This window comes from Lethenteron reissneri, chromosome 19 (assembly GCF_015708825.2).
Source record: "Lethenteron reissneri isolate LAM-NWPU_2019-01 chromosome 19, ASM1570882v1, whole genome shotgun sequence".
NCBI lineage: Eukaryota > Metazoa > Chordata > Hyperoartia > Petromyzontiformes > Petromyzontidae > Lethenteron > Lethenteron reissneri.
The window spans coordinates 13,668,230-13,678,472 of NC_083797.1; the positions used below are offsets into that span (position 1 = coordinate 13,668,230).

At 42.9% G+C, this 10,243-nt stretch overlaps 2 non-coding genes across 2 annotated transcripts; both read left to right on the forward strand.

The window, feature by feature from the left end:
• Positions 1-3,288: 3,288 nt before the first annotated feature.
• On the forward strand, positions 3,289-3,359 carry TRNAG-GCC (transfer RNA glycine (anticodon GCC)). The gene has a single exon. It is a non-coding gene; the product is annotated as a tRNA-Gly (tRNA).
• A 1,825-nt stretch (positions 3,360-5,184) lies between these two features.
• On the forward strand, positions 5,185-5,255 carry TRNAG-GCC (transfer RNA glycine (anticodon GCC)). The gene has a single exon. It is a non-coding gene; the product is annotated as a tRNA-Gly (tRNA).
• The last annotated feature ends 4,988 nt before the right edge of the window (positions 5,256-10,243 follow it).

Below are 10,243 nucleotides of genomic sequence, written 5' to 3' on the forward strand. Positions count from 1 at the left end.
AAATTAAAAAGTCAGATTCTATATACACAGAGAACACGAAATTTTGGCGGGATGAAAAAAGAAGAGTATTAATGCATCTCACGTAAAAAAAATTCGAGTGGAATGTGGTATAGGTGATTCAGTGGTAGAATTCTGGACTTCCACGTGGGAGACCTGAGATCGATTCCTAGCCAATGCACTTTTATCCAGATAAGCAACATTATAACCGATTAAAATGCACGTGGAGTGGTTTCAGGAAAATGACTTTACATGTCAATGAAGAAGATTAATCGCTTCAACTTCATTCCCTTGTATACTTGCAGAAACAAACACCGTGAGGTCACTTTCAGCTGCGGAAATTAGGTCGCAGTTATTTTGACAACAAAATGCAATAACTAGTATTGGAAACGAGTAGTGACGAAGGAGTTATCTTGCGGAAAGCGGTTATACCAAATCTTTATAACAGGTGAATAAATATTTTAACAACATCCCAATAACTTGCATATCATCAATTTAGTCCATCTTCGGATATTCAAGAAAAATGGGAAAGTCAGGAGCCTAAGAAACACTGAAAAGTCTCACACGCGACTGAAAGAAGATCAGTATTCATGCATCTCACGTAAAATCACACCAGGCACACGAGGCATCGGTGGTTCAGTTGTAGAATTCTCGCCTGCCACGCGGGAGGCCCGGGTTCGATTCCCGGCCGATGCACTTTTATCCAACTAAACAACAATAAACTGCAAATTTGTAGCGTATATAAAAAAGAACCCACCATCATCTGCAGATCGTGATGAAAAAATTAAAAAGTCAGATTCTATATACACAGAGAACACGCAATTTTGGAGGAATGAAAAAAGAAGAGTATTAATGCATCTTCTTGGTTCTTTCGGTAAAGTCACGTAGAAGGGAAGTAATAAAATAATAAAAATAAAACATAATAAAATAAAATAATTCTCACGACGTTTCGGCTACAACGCAAGCAGCCGTCTTCAGGTGAAGAATGAGACACTACCAAGCATTCTTCACCTGAAGACGGCTGCTTGCGTTGTAGCCGAAACGTCGTGAGAATTATTTTATTTTATTATGTTTTATTTTTATTATTTTATTACTTCCCTTCTACGTGACTTTACCGAAAGAACCAAGAAGATGAATCCCTGCAGTCACGAAAGCTTTAAATCGAAGTATTAATGCATCTCACGTAAAAAAAATTCGAGTGGAATGTGGTATAGGTGATTCAGTGGTAAAATTCCGGACTGCCACGTGGGAGACCTGAGATCGATTCCTGGCCAATGCACTTTTATCCAGATAAGCAACATTATAACCGATTAAAATGCACGTGGAGTGGTTTCAGGAAAATGACTTTACATGTCAATGAAGAAGATTAATCGCTTCAAATTCATTCCTTTGTATACTTGCAGAAAAAAACACGGTGAGGTCACTTTCAGCTGCGGAAATCAGGTCGCAGTAATTTTGACAACGAAATGCAATAAGTAGTATTGGAAACGAGTATTGACGAAGGATTTCTCTTGCGGAAAGCGGTTATACCAAATCTTTATAACAGGTGAAGAAATATTTTAACAACATCCCAATAACTTGCATATCATCAATTTAGTCCATCTTCATCTTCGGATATTCAAGAAAAATGGTAAAGTCAGGAGCCTAATAAACACAGAAAAGTCTCACACGCGACTGAAAGAAGTTCAGTATTCATGCATCTCACGTAAAATCACACCAGGCACACGAGGCATCGGTGGTTCGGTGGTTCAGTTGTAGAATTCTCGCCTGCCACGCGGGAGGCCCGGGTTCGATTCCCGGCCGATGCACTTTTATCCAACTAAACAACAATAAACTGCAAATTTGTAGCGAATATAAAAAAGAACCCACCATCATCTGCAGATCGTGATGAAAAAATTAAAAAGTCAGATTCTATATACACAGAGAACACGAAATTTTGGCGGAATGAAAAAAGAAGAGTATTAATGCATCTCACGTAAAAAAAATTCGAGTGGAATGTGGTATAGGTGATTCAGTGGTAGAATTCTGGACTTCCACGTGGGAGACCTGAGATCGATTCCTAGCCAATGCACTTTTATCCAGATAAGCAACATTATAACCGATTAAAATGCACGTGGAGTGGTTTCAGGAAAATGACTTTACATGTCAATGAAGAAGATTAATCGCTTCAACTTCATTCCCTTGTATACTTGCAGAAACAAACACCTTGAGGTCACTTTCAGCTGCGGAAATCAGGTCGCAGTTATTTTGACAACAAAATGCAATAACTAGTATTGGAAACGAGTAGTGACGAAGGATTTATCTTGCGGAAAGCGGTTCTACCAAATCTTTATAACAGGTGAATAAATATTTTAACAACATCCCAATAACTTGCATATCATCAATTTAGTCCATCTTCGGATATTCAAGAAAAATGGGAAAGTCAGGAGCCTAAGAAACACAGAAAAGTCTCACACGCTACTGAAAGATTTTCAGTATTCATGCATCTCACGTAAAATCACACCGGGCACACGAGGCATCGGTGGTTCAGTGGTAGAATTCTCGCCTGCCACGCGGGAGGCCCGGGATCGATTCCCGGCCGATGCACTTTTATCCAACTAAACAACCATAAACTGCAAATTTGTAGCGAATATAAAAAAGAACCCACCATCATCTGCAGATCGTGATGAAAAAATTTAAAAGTCAGATTCTATATACAGAGAACACGCAATTTTGGCGGAATGAAAAAAGAAGAGTATTAATGCATCTCACGTAAAAAAAATTCGAGTGGAATGTGGTATAGGTGATTCAGTGGTAGAATTCTGGACTTCCACGTGGGAGACCTGAGATCGATTCCTGGCCAATGCACTTTTATCCAGATAAGCAACATTATAACCGATTAAAATGCACGTGGAGTGGTTTCAGGAAATTTACTTTACATGTCAATGAAGAAGATTAATCGCTTCAACTTCATTCCCTTGTATACTTGCAGAAACAAACACCGTGAGGTCACTTTCAGCTGCGGAAATCAGGTCGCAGTTATTTTGACAACAAAATGCAATAACTAGTATTGGAAACGAGTAGTGACGAAGGATTTCTCTTGCGGAAAGCGGTTATACCAAATCTTTATAACAAGTGAATAAATATTTTAACAACATCCCAATAACTTGCATATCATCACTTTAGTCCATCTTCGGATATTCAAGAAAAATGGGAAGGTCAGGAGCCTAAGAAACACAGAAAAGTCTCACACGCTACTGAAAGATTTTCAGTATTCATGCATCTCACGTAAAATCACACCGGGCACACGAGGCATCGGTGGTTCAGTGGTAGAATTCTCGCCTGCCACGCGGGAGGCCCGGGTTCGATTCCCGGCCGATGCACTTTTATCCAACTAAACAACAATAAACTGCAAATTTGTAGCGAATATAAAAAAGAACCCACCATCATCTGCAGATCGTGATGAAAAAATAAAAACGTCAGATTCTATATACAAAGAGAAAACGCAATTTTGGACGATGGAAAAAAGAAGAGTATTCATGCATCATGCATCTCACGTAAAAAAATTCGAGTGGAATGTGGTATAGGTGATTCAGTGGAAGAATTCTGGACTGCCACGTGTAAGACCTGGGGTCGATTCCTGGCCAAAGCACTTATATCCAGATAAGAAACATCATAACCGATTAAAATGCACGTGGAGTGGTTTCAAGAAAATGACTTTCCATGTCAATGAAGAATATTAATCGCATCAAATGCATTCCCTTGTATACTTGCAGAAAATAACACGGTGAGGTCACTTTCAGCTTCGGAAAACAGGTCGCAGTAATTTTGACAACGAAATGCAATAACTAGTATTGGAAACGAGTAGTGACGAAGGATTTCTCTTGCGGAAAGCAGTTCTACCAAATCTTTATAACAGGTGAAGAAATATTTTAACATCATCCCAATAACTGGCATATAATCAATTTAGTCCATCTTCATTTTCGGATATTCATGAAAAATGGGAAAGTCAGGAGCATAAGAAACACAGAAAGTCTCACTTACACGCGACTGAAAGAAGTTCAGTATTCATGCATCTCACGTAAAATCACACCAGGCACACGAGGCATCGGTGGTTCAGTGGTAGAATTCTCGCCTGCCACGCGGGAGGCCCGGGTTCAATTCCCGGCCGATGCACTTTTATCCAACTAAACTACAATAAACTGCAAATTTGTAGCGAATATAAAAAGAACCCACCATCATCTGCAGATCGTGATGAAAAAAATTAAAAGTCAGATTCTATATACACAGAGAACACGCAATTTTGGAGGAATGAAAAAAGACGAGTATTAATGCATCTTCTTGGTTCTTTCAGTAAAGTCACGTAGAAGGGAAGTAATAAAAGAATAAAAATAAAACATAATAAAATAAAATAATTCTCACGACGTTTCGGCTACAACGCAAGCAGCCGTCTTCAGGTGAAGAATGAGACACTACCAAGCATTCTTCACCTGAAGACGGCTGCTTGCGTTGTAGCCGAAACGTCGTGAGAATTATTTTATTTTATTATGTTTTATTTTTATTATTTTATTACTTCCCTTCTACGTGACTTTACCGAAAGAACCAAGAAGATGAATCCCTGCAGTCACGAAAGCTTTAAATCGAAGTATTAATGCATCTCACGTAAAAAAAATTCGAGTGGAATGTGGTATAGGTGATTCAGTGGTAACATTCCGGAGTGCCACGTGGGAGACCTGAGATCGATTCCTGGCCAATGCACTTTTATCCAGATAAGCAACATTATAACCGATTAAAATGCACGTGGAGTGGTTTCAGGAAAATGACTTTACATGTCAATGAAGAAGATTAATCGCTTCAAATTCATTCCTTTGTATACTTGCAGAAAAAAACACGGTGAGGTCACTTTCAGCTGCGGAAATCAGGTCGCAGTAATTTTGACAACGAAATGCAATAACTAGTATTGGAAACGAGTATTGACGAAGGATTTATCTTGCGGAAAGCGGTTCTACCAAATCTTTATAACAGGTGAAGAAATATTTTAACAACATCCCAATAACTTGCATATCATCAATTTAGTCCATCTTCATCTTCGGATATTCAAGAAAAATGGGAAAGTCAGGAGCCTAAGAAACACAGATAAGTCTCACACGCTACTGAAAGATTTTCAGTATTCATGCATCTCACGTAAAATCACACCAGGCACACGAGGCATCGGTGGTTCAGTGGTAGAATTCTCGCCTGCCACGCGGGAGGCCCGGGTTCGATTCCCGGCCGATGCACTTTTATCCAACTAAACAACAATAAACTGCAAATTTGTAGCGAATATAAAAAAGAACCCACCATCATCTGCAGATCGTCATGAAAAAATAAAAAAGTAAGATTCTATATACACAGAGAACACGCAATTTTGGCGGAATGAAAAAAGAAGAGTATTAATGCATCTCACGTAAAAAAATTTCGAGTGGAATGTGGTATAGGTGATTCAGTGGTAGAATTCTGGACTTCCACGTGGGAGACCTGAGATCGATTCCTGGCCAGTGCACTTTTATCCAGATAAGCAACATTATAACCGATTAAAATGCACGTGGAGTGGTTTCAGGAAAATGACTTTACATGTCAATGAAGAAGATTAATCGCTTCAAATTCATTCCCTTTTATACTTGCAGAAACAAACACCGTGAGGTCACTTTCAGCTGCGGAAAACAGGTCGCAGTAATTTTGACAACGAAATGCAATAACTAGTATTGGAAACGAGTAGTGACGAAGGATTTCTCTTGCGGAAAGCGGTTCTACCAAATCTTTATAACAGGTGAAGAAATATTTTAACATTATCCCAATAACTTGCATATAATCAATTTAGTCCATCTTCATTTTCGGATATTCATGAAAAATGGGAAAGTCAGGAGCATAAGAAACACAGAAAGTCTCACTTACACGCGACTGAAAGAAGTTCAGTATTCATGCATCTCACGTAAAATCACACCAGGCACGCGAGGCATCGGTGGTTCAGTGGAAGAATTCTCGCCTGCCACGCGGGAGGCCTGGGTTCAATTCCCGGCCGATGCACTTTTATCCAACTAAACTACAATAAACTGCAAATTTGTAGCGAATATAAAAAGAACCCACCATCATCTGCAGATCGTGATGAAAAAATTAAAAAGTCAGATTCTATATACACAGAAAACACGCAATTTTGGAGGAATGAAAAAAGAAGAGTATTAATGCATCTTCTTGGTTCTTTCGGTAAAGTCACGTAGAAGGGAAGTAATAAAATAATAAAAATAAAACATATCTATATATATAAAATCGTTCATGTCTGTCTGTCTGTGTGTGTGTGTGGACTTTGGCCCATACGCACTTTCATTGGACGGCGGTTGCCCCTGGCAACGGCTAGCCACGCCTTCGCCGCTTTCATTGGACCTGGCAACGGCTAGCCACGCCTTCGCCAAGGGCTGCAGTTTCATTGGACGGCGGTTGCCCCTGCCAACGGCTAGCCACGCCTTCGCCACTTTCATAAGCTCCGTATTTAATTAAATAATAGCCATTACACAGTATTGTTGGAGCGCTAGGGGGGGGGGGAAGGAACGCCACCCGTACCCTGCCTCTTCCAAGCCGACAATTTTAGGCGAGGCCGCAGGCTTTGCACGCTACTAGGCCTCGACACCCACCACGCCACTCTGAGGTAAATTCATCAAAGTTTTTCCTACTCTTCACTACACCCCCACCACAATGTGTGCTATTAATATTACTTTTAAACCCAACGCGCCAACAATCGATTACTTTAATGTTCACTGTACAAATACTCATTAAGCTGGGTGAGCGTACTGCCAGTCTATCATGTACACTCTAGCCTGCTTATGAAGCTGAGTGCGTGTACTGGCAGTCTATAATGTGGACTCTTGCCTGGTTATTATAATCGATTCTTTATATGTTCTTTGTACAAACAGTCATTAAGCTGCTTGAGCGACCCCAGTTCGATTCCAACTCACGCCCACCACCGCTGACGATTATTTGAAACGGACCTGGCCCTCCCCTAGGTCCACTCAGCCTCAAAAGCGTAACTGCTGTCGTGTGTGAACATCGTCACTGGGGAGACAAAGGCGGCGGGGCATCGTGGATCCAAGTCCCGGGCGAAGCCGGGTCATTTGTATGTGTGTTTGTGTTTATGTGTATGTCTGTGTGTCTCTATGTATGTGTGTATGTATGTGTATGTATGTGTTTGTGTGTATGTGTGTGTGTATGTATGTGGGTTTTTTTTATGTCTTTATGTGTATGTCTGCGTGTCTCTATGTATGTGTGTATGTACGTGTGTGCATGTGTTTGTGTGTATGTATGTGTGTGTCTATGTATGTGTGTGTCTATCTTTGTGTGTGTATGTGTGTGTATGTATGTGTGTTATGTGTCTGTCTGTGTCTGCATGTATGTGTGTGTGTATTGTGTATGTGTTTGTGTGCATGTATGTGTGTGTTTGTGTGTATGTGTATGTCTGTGTGTATGTGTTTGTGTGTATGTGTGTGTATGTATGTGTGTGTATGTGTTTGTATGTGTTTGTGTGTTTACGCTCGCATTACACAAATGTGTTGCTGGTCTAAGGCGTTCCTCGCACAGCATTGCCGCTTTATTATTTCAGTCGTTTACTGCCTTACGCACCCTGAAAGTCGTGTGTGTCTGCAGCAAGCGCGTGTATGTGTACCTATGGACGCGCGCGCGTGTGTTGTGTAGGGGGAACGGTAGTGTAGTGCTTAGCGTGCTGTCTGTGTCCGTGTGTGTGTGTGTCTGTCTGTGTCTGTCTGTGTGTGTCTGCGTGTGTCTGTGTGTGTGTCTGTGTGTGTGCGTGTGTGGTGTGTGGGGAGCGGTAGTGTAGTGCTTAGCGTGCTGTCTGTGTGTCTGTGTGTGTGTGTGTGTGTGTCTGTCTGTGTCTGTCTGTGTGTGTCTGCGTGTGTCTGTGTGTGTGTCTGTGCGTGTGTGGTGTGTGAGGAGCGGTGGGTGTAGTGCTTAACGCTACGCTGCGCTACCAACCCGGCGAACCCAGTTCCATTCCCGCTCACGGCCACCACCGGTGACGATTATTTGAACCTCCCCTAGGTCCACTCAGCCTCAAACGAGTAACTGGTGTGGCGTATTAACATCGGCACTTGGGAGACAAAGGCGGCTGGGCGTGGTAGATCCAAGTCCCGGGCGAAGCCGGGTCATGTGTATGTGTTTATGTGTATGTCTGTGTGTCTGTATGCATGTGTGTATGTATGTGTGTGTATGTGTTTGTGTGTATGTCTGTGTGTGTATGTATGTCGGTTTTGCCGCCGTGGTGGATCCAAGTCCCGGGCGAAGCCGGGTCATGTGTATGTGTTTATGTGTATGTCTGTGTGTCTGTATGCATGTGTGTATGTATGTATGTGTGTGTATGTGTTTGTGTGTATGTCTGTGTGTGTATGTATGTCGGTTTTGCCGCCGTGGTGGATCCAAGTCCCGGGCGAAGCCGGGTCATGTGTATGTGTGTATGTGTTTATGTGTATGTCTGTGTGTCTGTATGCATGTGTGTATGTATGTGTGTGTGTATGTATGTGGGTTTTTTTGTATGTGTTTATGTGTATGTCTGCGTGCCTGTATGTATGTGTGTATGTACGTCTGTGGATGTGTTTGTGTGTATGTATGTGTGTGTCTATGTATGTGTGTGTATGTGTTTCTGTGTTTGTATGTGTGTGTATGTATGTGTGTTATGTGTCTGTCTGTGTGTCTGCATGTATGTGTGTGTGTATTGTGTATGTGTTTGTGTGTGTTTGTGTGTTTACGCTCGCATTACACAAATGTATAATGCGGGTCTAAGGCGTTCCTTACACAGCATTGCCGCTTTATTATTTCAGTCGTTTACTGCCGTATGCACCCTGAAAGTCGTGTGTGTCTGCAGCAAGCGCGTGTATGTGTACCTATGGACGCGCGCGCGTGTGTTGTGTAGGGGGAACGGTAGTGTAGTGCTTAGCGTGCTGCCTGTGTCTGTGTGTGTCTGTGTGTGTGTGTCTGTGTGTGTGTCTGTGTGTGTGTCTGTGTGTGTGCGTGTGTGGTGTGTGGGGAGCGGTAGTGTAGTGGTTAGCGTGCTGTCTGTGTGTGTGTTTCTGTCTGTGTGTGTCTGCGTGTGTCTGTGTGTGTGTCTGTGTGTGTGTCTGTGCGTGTGTGGTGTGTGAGGAGCGGTGGGTGTAGTGCTTAACGCTACGCTGCGCTACCAACCCGGCAAACCCAGTTCGATTCCCGCTCACGGCCACCACCGGTGACGATTATTTGAACCTCCCCTAGGTCGACTCTGCCTCAAACGAGTAACTTAACTACTGTAGCGTATTAACATCGCCACTGGGGAGACAAAGGCGGCCGGCCGTGGTAGATACAAGTCCCGGGCGAAGCCGGGTAGTACAGCTAGTATATATATAAAATCGTGAATGTCTGTCTGTCCGTCTGTGTGTGTGTGTGGATTTCGGACCATACGCACTTTCATTGGACGGCGGTTGCCCCTGGCAACGGCTAGCGACGCCTTCGCCGCTTTCATTGGACCTTGCAAAGGCTAGCGACGCCTTCGCCAAGGGCTGCAGTTTCATTGGACGGCGGTTGCCCCTGCCAACGGCTAGCCACGCCTTCGCCACTTTCATAGGCTCCGTAATTAATTAAATAATAGCTATTACACAGTATTGTTCGAGCGATAGGGGGGGGGGAAGGAACGCCACCAGTACCCTGCCTCTGCCGGGTGGACAATTTTGGCGAGGCCGCAGGCTCTGCACGCTACTAGGCCTCGACACCCACCACGCCACTCTGAGGTAAATTCATCAAAGTTTGACCTACTCTTCACTCCACCCCCAACAAAATGTGTGCAATTAATATTACTTTTAAACCCAACGCGCCAAACATCGATTACTTAAATGTTCACTGTACAAATAGTCATTAGGCTGGGTCAACGTACTGCCAGTCTATCATGTAGACTGTAGCCTGCTTATTAAGCTCGGTGAGCGTACTGGCACTCTATCATGTACACTCTAGCCTGCTTATGAAGCTGACTGCGTGTACTGTCAGTCTATTATGTGGACTGTAGCCTGGTTATTATAATCTATTCTTTATATGTTCTTTGTACAAATAGTCATTAAGCTGGTTGAGCGACCCCAGTTCGATTCCAACTCACGCCCACCACCGCTGACGATTATTTGAAACGGACCTGGCCCTCCCCTAGGTCCACTCAGCCTCAAACGCGTAACTGCTGTCGTGTGTGAACATCGTCACTGGGGAGACA